The sequence below is a fragment of the Nuphar pumila genome, chromosome 5 (assembly GCF_984573655.1).
Source record: "Nuphar pumila chromosome 5, dmNupPumi1.hap1.1, whole genome shotgun sequence".
In the NCBI taxonomy this organism is placed as follows: domain Eukaryota; kingdom Viridiplantae; phylum Streptophyta; class Magnoliopsida; order Nymphaeales; family Nymphaeaceae; genus Nuphar; species Nuphar pumila.
Window position 1 is genome coordinate 95292194 of NC_143253.1, and position 14625 is coordinate 95306818.

The window sequence follows — 14625 nt, forward strand, 5'->3', positions numbered from 1 at the left end:
ACTCTCAAGTGAAGAAAGAAGAAAAACCTCAAAAAACCAAAAAGGAGAGAAGAAACAAGAAAGATAAGAAAGCAAAGAGCTCTTGGATACTTGAAACTTTCAATTTGATGAGGGTATTTATAGGGGGAGGGTAATGATTACTTTCTAAATGGAGGGTTGAGATGAATTACAAATGAATAAAAGGTTGAGATTGAATCATCTCAATTCTCCAACACTTTTCTCCAAAACATAACCCTTGACCCTATTATGAAGATCTATTAAGCTAGATATTTTTAGATTTAGTAGATATTTTAGAGATTTTATTGGATTTAGAAAATCCAATCTCATCATTAGGAAAAATCACCCTCTTCTAGTGCACTTGTATTTGGTTTGATTGAAATTGGTAATTACCCCATTGTTGTACTTTCTAGTTGCTTTAAATTTTTATAATTTTATTTAGTTGAATTTCAACTATAATTATTATTTAGTTGTCTTTTCTATTTACTTTAAATAATTATTATTTTATAATTTGTTAGATATTCTATTTGACAACCTCAATTTATGCTAATTCTATATTGGATATTATTTTTTCAAAATTCCATATTAAGTCTTTAATTTTCAAAAATTTAATTTAAAGGTTATACTTTCAAAAATTCATTTACAAGGTTAGACTTTTCAAAATTCATATACAAGGCTATATTTTTTCAAAATTCATATACAAGGCTATTTTTTTTTAAATTCATTTACAAGGTTATATTTTTTCAAAATTCATTTATAAGGCTATATTTTTCTAAAATTCCTTTTCAAAGCTATATTTTTTCAAAATTCATTTACAAGGTTATATTTTCTTAAAATTTATATAAAAGGCTATATTTTTTCAAAATTCATATATAAGGCTATATTTTTCTAAAATTCATTTACAAGGCTATCTTTTTCAAAAATTCATTTCTGACCGGTTATTCTAAGTTCGAATGGTCCTATCAATTTATTCTAGATCTTGGAGATACGAACCATAAGTAAGATTGATATAAGAAAAATACCTGAAAATTCATGGGTCTTACAGATGTTGTTGTGACTGCTGTTGTTGTCCTCCCTGAGATGCCAACTTGTTTGGATGGTAAGAGGCTATGTGTTTGGGCTGCTAGTATATGTAGAAAATGCCCTTGAAGAGTTGACAAGTGCCCTGAGGGTGGCTCTTGTTGCACCTCTGACACACAAACTGAGCCTTCTTCTATTGCTACCTCTGATGAGGAGGAGTTGGTGCCTCTGCTGGGTTCTCTGCCTCTTCGCCTTGCCCCCCTGTGCCTTGCTGTCCATAGGTGGGTTCTTCCTTGCTCCACCATTGGTAATGATCCTATTGACGCCCCTCTTTTGTGATCCACTCTTGAACCGCTCCCATTCTTCGTTAAAGATGGATACAGACTCGATTGCATCACTGAACATCATAGTATTACTTATCATCAGATGAACTCAAAGACCGTCCTTTAATCCACATATATACTTTGTCGCCCTTGCCTTATTATCAGCAAAGAGGTTTGGGCAATAGTGCTCTAAGCTCTTGAATTTGGTGGTGTAGTCCACCAGACTCATGTTCTCCTAAACTAGCTTGAAGAATTGTTGTTGCATAAGTTCCTGGGCATAGGCTGAGAAGTATGCATCTAGGAACTCCTTCCTCAACGTCTTCTAGGGGATGTCCTTCACTCTAGCGTACTTCACTTGTCGTAGGGTGTCCCACCACTTCTTGGCATTGTCCTTCAGTCGGTACGTGCCAAAGTTAGTCTGCCTGTCATCAGACACAGGTAGAACATGGAACATTCTCTCGATCTCCTTGGCCTAGCTCTCAGCTGCCTCTGGATCGGCCTTCTCGAAGAATGTTGGTGAATCCAACCTCAAGAACTTATCGAATATAACTACGTTGGGGTTTAGAGTGACCTCGACATGATGAACACACGTTGTCTGTTGCACCGCCTGTGCCTGGACGTGTGTGGTCACCATCGTTGCCAAGGTGTTGAGGGGCTTTACAATAAAATCCCTCTACTCTTGCCAATTTGTAGCAGCACTAGAAGTCGAAGCTCGAGAACGGGTATACATCTAAAACATGAGAAATAAACAAAATTTTATACCCTAATCAAACCTACCCCTTTAGGCTTGATCCACACAAGAATCATAATCATGCAATCATATCAAATTCCTTTATTCTCACATAAGGACTTAAATTAAGCTATCCCTATGGTCAACAACATGGAAATTAAATAATTCCACAATAGTAAAGATAAAATATCAGGTAGCTCTTACCAGTGAAGGAGACTACTCTAGAGTACAAGTCATGACTTTGTGACATATTCTGACAGGGCTTAAATACCAAAAGACAAGGTTGGTATACAAAAATAGTTCAAACACAAGATTTTGTAGTTTGACTCTTGTACCAACTTTGTAACGACCCCAACTCATCTCCGTTGAAAAGTGGGATTTTTTTTAACAATTGTGAAAACCAAAACCCAAGTATTTGGGGCCTCACAGACTTAACAACTTTCAAACCACAAGTGATCTCTACATTGAACCATCCAATCAAAATAATTGACTTTATTATTCAAGGATAAAAGTCTGAGAACATAATTAAATTAAAGTGTAAAATCATAGAGTTGCATTATCCAAGAATAACAGAAGGAAGTCGCGTTGTCTCGTAGGCTCCTTATGGCAGTCGTTTTCATCACTAAACTCTTGATGCTGTAAAAAAAACATACGAAGTACTAGGTAAAAATTAAAGATTCTTTATACGAATTTCTCTAAAAATCTAAGTAGGAAAGAAAAAGCATAAATCAAATTCATGCAAGTTTTTAGAGGAACATAACTACAACAATCTCATAATTTAATTACCATTAAAGCATTTAAAAACAATTATCATGTAATAACAATATTTTACATAAAACAGAACAAGTAAGAATGCATGAACTAATATAGAACAGTAAATATGCATGAACAATTTATTAAGTTATTATTAAAATTCTCCTTTGCATGCATGTCCCTATTAAATACATACAATTTTAGTTTTACTTTTTATTAAAATCCGCAGATACTCAAAACAGGTATCACAAATTTTAAAAATCCAAGATAGGTCTTTAGTTGTAGATTAACACATAAGTTATATTTTATTACTAGGTTCCACACTTGTTCATCGACCAATATTAGGAATCAACACCATCTATCAAAATATTAGAAATCAACATCTAATGTCGAGATACTAGAGAAATCAATATCACTGATGCCACTTTCTTAGTATATCAATAACAATAATTGTGTCTACAACACTACCCTTAGGCAAAGTGATTGAAAACTCCTTAAAACCATGGTCGGGAGGCAAACCACCATATCGGGTTCAGGGGTACAAACACTTTTAGTATCCTCACGGTTTTTTCAAAACCACCATCTATGATTATCTTTGTTGGTTCATATCGCCGACCCTAATTGTTTTGGGATGAAGAAGTAGTTGTTGTTGTTGTTGTTTTTTGTTGTTTTTATCTTTTTTACAAAAGTTAAATTCTTTACATAAGAACCGTTTTACAAATCAACATGCAAAACCCAACACGGGACCTTGCCCGTTACAAATTTAATAGTGCAATTAAATTAGAAAGCCAATAATGAGTGAATTTTGAAATGCATAACTGCTGAAACATGTCCACAATGGACATTCAGTCACACGCAATCAAGAATGTATATATAAAATAAATTGCATATGCATATGAACAAATACTTGCAACATGCATTTTCTTTCACGATTCATCTCATACATAATATCCAAACATACACATGATCATGTTAATGCAATATTAAAATAACTTCAAAAATTTTGTGTTCATGGTATGCACATATGTGCCAACATAATATTCAATTTCATGAGTAGACATAACCAATAAACACTTTTGCCAATTTGAGCATGCTCAAAATACAACACATAACTATCGAGTCATATCTAGGCTGCCACGATGCCCGGGATATGAACCCCTCAACTTTGTTAAAGGCTTGCTAAACCAATGCTTTCTTGAACACCTATGGAAGTCCACAACTCCCAGAAGCCAGTTCTATTTTGGAATTGTGTGGCACTAAAAAAAAGTAACAAGGCAACACAAATAAGACTGAGGCCAGCATTTATAGCATCTCATTACATAACAGAAGTCATATTAATAAAAACATCCTTTATCATTTCATCCCCAAAAAAGGAGCATTCAGACCCCCATATGCCCTGTAAATCTCTCATTCTAACTGATGATACAACTATCTTAACATCAAGATCGTCTGTATCAACTTCTTAATAAAAAAATGCAATAAAAAAGTAAGAGTGCATTTCTGAACTAGAAAAAATTATCATCCATAGGAATAAAACCCCACACCCATAACAAACAAATGTCGCTTGAAGTTTAAACCCAATGTGGTCAGCAATGAAGAGAGCAAACTGCAATCATGTGGGACAAAAAAAATTAAGTTGATTTATGTGCGAGCAGTGAGGTTAGAATGTAAATAATCACTCATGTAAAAACCAGAACCCCTATAATTTGCATCAAAACAAATATGTCATGGATGTCAGCCTAAACAAAAATCCCAAGCTCAGCCCATTCTAATAAATACATGTACTTATACACATTAATCTATACTTATTTTATGATTGAAATGCAAAAGACTACATGTAAATTAGACCACAGTACTTCAGCTAATGCACAATCAACCTCTCTCTCTCTCTCTGTATGTCTATATATATATATATATATATATATATATATATATATATATATATATATATATATATATATATATATATATATATATATATATATATGCCCTGCGATAGGCCTGATTTGCTGGCATGCATACAAAAAAAATCAATAGATCTGGATCAGATCTGTGCACCTATGAAAATCTGCAGATCTGTCCATAGGAACAGTGGGACAAATTTGTCAAGATTTGTCCACATGCACAGTGTGACAGATCTGTCCATAAGGACAGTGGGACAGATCTGTCCACATGTACAGTGTGACAGATCTGCTCATATGGATAGTGGGACAGATTTGTCCATATGGACGGTGGAAAATCTGTCAAACCCACGTCAAATATATATATATATATCGGACCCGAGCCGGGTCGGGTCGGGACCCAAGCCGGGCCCGTTAAGGGTAGGGTTTTAAAACCCGACACAGAGGGAGGAGTTGTTTAAAAACAAATCCTCCCCTCTGTGCCGCAACCCCTCACCCGCATCGCTCCACTCCTCGGCAGGATAAAGAAACCCCTTAAGGGTTTCCCTGATTTTCTACCCTCTCCGGGCTATTTAAGAGCATCGTAGAAGGGGAGGATGGGCGCACCCTCCCTTCTCTCCTCCTCCCCTCCCTCTCGACCCTCTTTGTGCCCTGCGCACGACAACACCACTGACGCCTCCTCCACCCCTGCTGCCTCTCTCTTTTTCTAATTGGCAGGCTTGTTTTTCTACTTCTCCGCATGATAATTAACGTAGCACTGTTGCAGACCTCGCATCGGACCCCTGCTCTGGCTCCGCGGCCTGAGCCTTGTATCATCTACACGCGTAGACGCATGCAGCTGCACGACATCCCGAGGTAGGGGAAAGTCGCATGAAGAGTTTGTATGAACAAAATAAAATAAGACTTCTGAGATAGAATAATTATTTTACATACCTACTTATCTTAAGATCTGAAGAAGTATTGGCTGGTCAGAGTTTACTCATTTTGATTCTTTTGAAATTGCATGCTTAATGTAAATTCTTCGGGTAGACTCATTCTAGAAAGAATCAAGTAGTTTAAGTGGCATACCTGTTTACCTGTAGAATTACTTAACTCGTGCTTGTCTGTTCGGCATGCTTATTCTTTTGAAACTGCATACTTAAGGTAGACTTTGTGAATAGACTCGTTTTTGGAAAGAAAACCACTGCAATTACTATTATAACCAAACCTTAAGGCAGGTATGGTATAAATTTGTCGAGAGGTCATGGAGAACCTTGAATTAGGAAATCAACACTTTATATAGATGAGTTAATGTTGGCCTCCACAGGCCAAATTTTTCAAAAGAGCAATACATGTCATTTATGAACCAAAAGAATCATAAAACATTATATGTTGCCCTCTCATCGTAGTTGTACCTCTAGGGAGGTACAGTCGTACTTTTGGACAAGTACATCCCATGTGGGTTACGATGGATGGAGGATGAGGTTGTAGCAACCTCGATGAGTGCAATTAGCACAATGCTGAGATCACATAAATGGTGATCATTCGCCTTCACAGACAAGATGCTCGAGTGGGTCTAATGGACCAGAGCATGTAGGATGGGGCGGCGGTTAAGAAACCCCCGTCGTACCCATCCGATCTTCACGGTTCATCAAGGGAGAGGATGGATGGTACAAAGACTCCGATGGACAGGTTGTTAACAACCACCCCACGGGCAAAAGACTCGGTTTCCCCAGTCATCAGAGTTAGGGGAATTGGGATTATCATAAATTATCCTAGGTGGTAACTCCCAGGCACTTCTTCAGAAGTTGGATGCATCCATGGGCCACGAATGCCTTTGGGGATTTACTCTCCTGGTCACTAACCGTCCCCTTAGGAGCGGACTCAGTCAGCCATCCGGGTTAATGAAAACACCTGACATAATAAACCCCCGGATCGGTCTCGGCTGTTTCTACGTTCGCGTTTGTGCGTACCCACAGGCCAGTTAATATCAGAACTTAAAGAATATATTCATGAATAGTTGTAGATGATTGAGACTTGCACTGCTGAAAATGCTTCAACTAACAACTCTTTGCACATATTACACTTGTTAGAATAGATTATAATTGTATTGATTGCTTCAATATCATAACTGCTTATCTCATGAATGTCCTGTTTTATTTTCATTCTACTTATCTGTTCGTGCACCTACTGGTTTGTTATGAAACTGACCCATTTTATGGGCAGGTGATATGTAGGTGATACACTCTGCGATGGCACGATGGCGCGATGAGATCAAGATAGAGCTCTTTCCCTGACGTTTCGCTCCTGAGGACATGTTGGTAAATTTGGTATGAAGTGTATTTCAAAAAAAAACTCTTTTAATTAAACCTTGAGTTACTAAAACTGTTTTAATAAACCTCTTTTTGGTTTCAACAAATATAATGAGTTGTAAAATCCCATAAACAAATTCTCAATTATTGAAACTGCATTTTGAAACCATTTGATTTTAATAGTTGTGCGGAATTCGACAAAAGAAAGTTTACGCTGTAATGCGCTCAACGTCCATTGACTTGTAGTTTTAAAAATATCATTTTCCGCTGAAGTACTATTTAAATTCTAATAATTGTATGATTTTCAAAGCTTTTAAACTATTCTAAAAGTTACAAGTCCTGGATTTTTGGGGCGTTACAATTTGGTATCAGAGCGACAGGGAAAATAGTGATTCTTGACCATCCGACATCTGCATCGCACGGTAAGTACTATTGATTTTATTGTTTTATACTTAATTTGATTAAAATATTTTGCTTCGATTTAGATGTCGTATAATGAGATAAGCGAGGTAATAAATGTTTTGACTGGAGCCGTTATTCATCTCCAATCTATGGTCCAGAACTTGAGTCATGGTGTGGCTTGCGAGAACACCTTTCAGGGTCAGTGCGATAAACAAATGCATAACCATCAAGTTCCCCCGAATCTATTGTACCCTCAAAATTCTATTGTTTGCTCTTTCTGTGGTAAGGTGGACCATTCAGTGAAAGAATGCCGCCATAAGCAAAAGTACGATAAGTGGCAACTGGCCACACAAGGCTTGGAACAAGGAGAGCAAGTTAAAGATATTCAAAACAAAAAGTCAGGTGGTAGTAAGGAAGTTAGTAAATTCTGACTTGCCAATGATAGAATGCAGGGATCCCTATCTAAGAAACAAAAGCAAGGCAAAGGAATCAAGCTACATTGTTCGTCTAGTCGAAAATGCTTGAAGTGTAATTATGGTCATCCTGGACAACCGCGCCCTCGAGACACTGGAGGTTGTTTCTATTGCGGAAAGATGGGGCATTTCGCCAGAGTTTATCGCAAGAAGGAAGCAGATTTGAAGAAGCGAACCGCGAAGGAAAGTCAGCAACAACCCAAGCTGCCTCACTAGTAGCAATGAAAGTAGCGAACCGTGTTTATTTCCATCACGACGTGTTAGGTAGAGGATTAACAAATAGGCACTTTAATAAGTTTTGGGTTAAGACTTTTTATTTTCCAGTATGGGTCTTGTCAATAAAAAGTTTATTAATGAAATTACGTATGAATTTCGTCCAACCTAGACCCTTATGATTGTGATGCGTATGTTAGCGTATAGGTAAATGACATGTCACGCCTACAACTGATTAGTTGTCTTGTCACACCTACAAATGATTAACTTTTAGGTGGTTGACTTATACGCCTACAAATCATTAGTTTAGACCATTTAGAGGAATGACACCTCACGACTACAACGCCTAGTTTTCGATGATACATCCCGCCTACATAGCGGTGTTGCAGAGGTTTGCATTATGATTGTTTGTGAGAATATATCATACCTGTATAGCATGATTGGTGGATATCATATTGGACTAAAATGTCTTGTAGATCTGTGCGTGTGTTTCACACTGATATGGTCGAATGCGATGTGCTTTGAGGTAAATATGTATGTATATGACGGTACCATGATTTGAATGTCTTAGATGCATATATGATTTGAATCCTGTGTGCATAACTCAAACTGCGTAGAAGTTACGTATCTTGAGGTTTAGTGGATTCTTGATATATACATGATCACATTGTATAGAACTCATGCTTTGAGGTTAGATTTGGATAATGCAATACTCCTGGTGGTAATGATATAATGCATAGGATAATATGCTTTTGTATGATATGATTGAAATGCATGTGACCTCAAATTTTGAAAGTGTGCGATATATGTTTAAGTTCAATAGTGAACTATGATTTATGGAACCTTATTGATGAAATGGGTGATTTTATGAATTGAATACCATATGAAGTGATGTGATGCTCATTGATGATATATATATACTTTGGACCATTATTGGTGGCTATCGACCCTGTGAGTGGTCGTTTGTTTGATGCATGTATCATTGATTTTGGTACCTGTTGAGGACCTTGTCCGCAAAGGATTATATGTGAGGGCATATATGATCAAGATCAGGTAATCCGACTAGAGTGGTGAATCTCTGTGAGGAAGTACATTGTCCAAGATCGGGTAGCCGCAAAGACGGTGAATTCCTGTGAGGAAGTATATTGTTCAAGATCAGGTAAACCACCTAGGGCGGTAATTCCTTGTGAGGTCATACATTTCCCAGACCAGGTGATCCAGCATGGAACTTGTAGATTTTGATTTCGCAGAGAATTATGGTGTGTTTTGATTCTCTTCTCAGAGCATTTGATATAGCCAGTTATGAATCTTTAAATTTGGCTTTCTGTGTAGCATGATTATATATTGGTTTTAGATTAGAAAGTTGGATCCTTGCTGATTCTAGGTCTTGATACGAGGTTATGTTTTTTACTTCTATGAAAGTTAGGGTCATTCTACGAATGATAACTTAAGCGAAAATAAGACAACTGACCATGTAAGAGGCCTTGCGATATGGGGATTGGTTGAGACTATTCTGGATAAAGAGTCTGTTAGAAATAGTAAGGGTAACGAACGACAACTTGATTATGATAAAGTATAGAAACTCCTATTCAAGGAACGTAAATAAATTAGAGCAATGTCTCATTGTGTCTCTTCATTCGTATCGAATCTAGTAGAAGGTGACGAATAAACATTCTTAGAATCTTCTGCCAAACCCTTGATGTGGCTCCAAATAAACTCTTACGAAGACATAAATTTTTAACAAAATCACTCACATTTTGTTCAATCGAATTGTTAGCTTCGAATCTTTCTCAGGAATTTATTATGTGCTATCCCGACTACTTTAATAGCATACGTGTTTTAGACCTCTCACACATATAGTGCATCCTCATCAACAACGATTAACTAAGAACCAGATCGTTGCAGATAATCTTTTAATGATATTTCGTGGACGAAATTCTTTTAAGAGGGGTAGGATGTAAAACCCACGTCAAAAAAAATATATATCGGACCCGAGCCGGTTCGGGTCGGGACCCGAGCCGGGTGGGGTCGGGACCCGACCCGGGCCCGTTAACAGTAGGGTTTTAAAACCCGACACAGAGGGGGGAGTTGTTTAAAAACAAATCCTCCCCTGTGCGCCGCAACCCCTCACCCGCGCCGCTCCACTCCTCGGCATGATAAGGAAACACCTTGAGGGTTTCCCTGATTTTCTACCCTCCCCAAGCTCTTTAAGAGCATCGCAGGAGGGGAGGATGGGCGCACCCTCCCTTCTCTCCTCCTCCCCTCCCTCTCAACCCTCTTTGTGCCCTGCGCACGACAACACCACTGACGCCTCCTCCACCCCTGCTGCCTCTCTCTTTTTCTAATTGGCAGGCTTGTTTTTCTACTTCTCCGCATGATAATTAACGTAGCACTGTTGCAGACCTCGCATCGGACCCCCGCTCTAGCTCCGCGACCTGAGCCTCGTATCATCTACATGCGTAGACGCACGCAGTTGCACGACATCCCGAGGTAGGGGAAAGTCGCACGAAGAGTTTGTATGAATAAAATAAAATAAGACTTCTGAGATAGAATAATTATTTTACATACCTGCTTATCTTAAGATCTGAAGAAGTATTGGCTGGTCAGAGTTTACTCATTTTGATTCTTTTGAAATTGCATGCTTAATGTAAATTCTTCGGGTAGACTCATTCTAGAAAGAATCAAGTAGTTTAAGTGGCATACATGTTTACCTGTAGAATTACTTAACTCGTGCTTGTCTGTTCGGCATGCTTATTCTTTTGAAACTGCATACTTAAGGTAGACTTTGTGAATAAACTCATTTCTGGAAAGAAAACCACTGCAATTACTATTATAACCAAACCTTAAGGCAGGTATGGTATAAATTTGTCGAGAGGTCATGGAGAACCTTGAATTAGGAAATCAACACTTTATATAGATGAGTTAATGTTGGCCTCCACAGGCCAAATTTCTCAAAAGAGCAATACATGTCATTTATAAACCAAAAGAATCATAAAACATTATATGTTGCCCTCTCATCGTAGTTGTACCTCTAGGGAGGTACAATCGTACTTTTGGACAAGTACGTCCCATGTGGGTTACGATGGATGGAGGATGAGGTTGTAGCAACCTCGATGAGTGCAATTAGCACAATGCTGAGATCACATAAATGGTGACCATTCGCCTTCACAGACAAGATGCTCGAGTGGGTCTAATGGACCAGAGCATGTAGGATGGGGCGGCGGTTAAGAAACCCCCGTCGTACCCATCCGATCTTCACGGTTCATCAAGGGAGAGGATGGATGGTACAAAGACTCCGATGGACAGGTTGTCAACAACCACCCCACGGGCAAAAGACTCAGTTTCCCCAGTCATCGGAGTTAGGGGAATTGGGATTACCATAAATTATCCTAGGTGGTAACTCCCAGGCACTTCTGCAGAAGTTGGATGCATCCATGGGCCACGAATGCCTTTGGGGATTTACTCTCTTGGTCACTGACCGTCCCCTTAGGAGCGGACTCAGTCAGCCATCCGGGTTAATGAAAACACCTGACATAATAAACCCCCGGATCGGTCTCGGCTGTTTCTACGTTCGCGTCTGTGTGTACCCACAGGCCAGTTAATATCAGAACTTAAAGAATATATTCATGAATAGTTGTAGATGATTGAGACTTGCACTGCTGGAAATGCTTCAACTAACAACTCTTTGCACATATTACACTTGTTAGAATAGATTATAATTGTATTGATTGCTTCAATATCATAACTGCTTATCTCATGAATGTCCTGTTCTATTTTCATTCTACTTATCTGTTCGTGCACCTACTGGTTTGTTATGAAACTGACCCATTTTATGGGCAGATGATGTATAGGTGATACACTTTGCGATGGCACGATGGCGCGATGAGATCAAGATAGAGCTCTTTCCCTGACGTTTCGCTCCTGAGGACATGTTGGTAAATTTGGTATGAAGTGTATTTCAAAAAAAAACTCTTTTAATTAAACCTTGAGTTACTAAAACTGGTTTAATAAACCTCTTTTTGGTTTCAACAAATATAATGAGTTGTAAAATCCCATGAACAAATTCTCAATTATTGAAACTGCATTTCGAATCCATTTGATTTTAATAGTTGTGCGGAATTCGACAAAAGAAAGTTTACGTTGTAATGCGCTCAACGCCCATTGACTTGTAGTTTTAAAAATATCATTTTCCGCTGAAGTACTATTTAAATTCTGATAATCGTATGATTTTCAAAGCTTTTTAAACTATTCTAAAAGTTACAAGTCATGGATTTTTGGGGCGTTACAAAATCTAATTTCCTTTTTGAGTTCTTAAAATATGCAGAATTGAAAATATGCAAAAAATTTAACATGCGAGATAAATTCAGTTATAAGCATAAAATAAAAAAAAATGAGTACATGCAAAAAAGAAAATAAATGGTTATTTTAATATCATATATATATTTGTATTCTAAATTAGATTTTATTTGTATTCTAAATCAGATTTTTCCTTTTTTCCACTAAAATCTCACATAAATTGGATTTAGACCGTTTCCCCATGTTCGAATCAAGAGAGAAACCCATACCTTCTATCGAAGATGGAAAAAGATCAGAAAAGTATTCATAGGATGATTGGAAAGGAAAGGAATCCCCCTTTCTTTCTCCCTCTTCTTCTTCTTCTTTTCTTTCCATTTTCCTCTCTTCTTTTTTTTTCTTTCTTTCTTTTCTTTCTTTCCCCTTCTTCTTTCTCCCTCTCTCTCTCTCTAGAAAATGAAATCTAGAGAGAGGGGCGAGTTAGACCCTTTTATCGTTTTTTTTGTCTTCTAGAGATAGGGTGACGTCCCTTCTCAAGTTTCCCATTTGGCTATAAGATATAGTTCTTTTAATATAGAACTTTATCTCTAACCTCCTCTTTCCTTTTCAACTACCTTTTTTTATCCATTTGGTATTTTATTTTGTTTTACTATTTTACTTTAACCACATTTGGGCTCTTCTAGAATCCTTAAATAATAGGTAGAGTTCCACAAATGTGGAACTTTGTCATATCCAAAAAAAAATTGAAATTAATTATTTATTAAATAAAAAAATTCCAAAGGGTGTCTCACCCCTCTGGGAGTCTTTTGAACTTCAAATTTTATTCAATTTAACTTATATATTGAAATTAAAATTTTAAATTAGTTGGGTTTGGATTTTGGATCTAGATCTAGATCCAAATTCATATTCAATATCCATATGGATCTCAGACTGGACCAGATCCTGATTAATATGGGTTTTGTACTGGGTCCAGATCCATATCAACTTGGATCATATGGATCATATTCAATCTGATCCAATCCAGAACCAGTCACATAGAGGTGGTTCATTTTTTAAAAAATGTGATTTTCGAGTCAACCGTAGCCCGATTTCAAAAAAACAAAAATATTGATGTCTTCAAAATTTTGAGACGCATCTAATAATATATTACCTGAATTTTGCCTTCGAATTTCACTTAAATTTAACCTAAATTTTGCTCAATTTTAAAGGTAAAAAATAAAAAGTTTTACCAAATCTTAATTGGCTCATTTAGACTCAGCTGATGCCACCTAAAATCGAGGATTTTATCAACTTTACCAAAATGCTTAGTCAAATTTTTTGAAATCTCAGAATTCAACATAGTAGAAAAACACACGATATTGCAAGAAAGGTGGGTGGCGGCTTTAGCTGCACCACTGGGTCTGCACCAAAGTCCATAGGAGCAGCCAACGACCGATGTTGTCCTCTGAAAAAATAGAGGACGAAGGGGAAGAAGGGAACAAACGAGAGATCGAGAAAGAGTGGGACTTACCAGTGAGAGAAGCTCCTGCGATGTCCTAGTGTAAGGAGGTGTCGATCATGGTGATCCCAATAAGGGAAAGAGATGAGGGAGCCGGTGTCAGGGGAAGAGAGGGTGACAAAGGTGGGAAAGAGAGTCGACATGAGAGAGAGGGAGACAAGAGGGTCGGGGATCTTTGGTGTGCGAGAGAGAGACGAGAGGCTGGGGATCAGGGAATTTTAGCATGAGAGAGAGAAAGAGATGAGAGGGTCGGGTTTAAAAGGACCCCCCCCCCCCCTAGAGGGGTTTAAAAAGACCCCCGGAGGGAGGGGGGCTATGACCTAGATCCAACCTAGATCCATTTTTTTTTTTTGATAAAAAACTCGAGTCTTACACTTCTAACAAGGCACCGCACCCACACTCATGTGAGTGTGACACTTGGACATGACTTCCTTTGTGTTAGGTGAAGTCAACAACACTGAGGTCCATTTCTGTCTAAAAGTAGAATCAGTTAACCCTCATCGAGTTTTATCTATATTATATATATAAATCCAAAAATTCACACACATATATGTAGTGGTAACTTAAAATTGTTAACAGTTATATATAGAAACCCTCCTCGTACACTCGCACCCAAGTTTTTTTAAAGTGTCGCATCTGCACCCATATCTGCACCCGCATTCGCACCTGCACCTATGTGACAGGTGGAGACTTGAATATTCTTTATCTTATACATAAAGTATCTTCTTCTC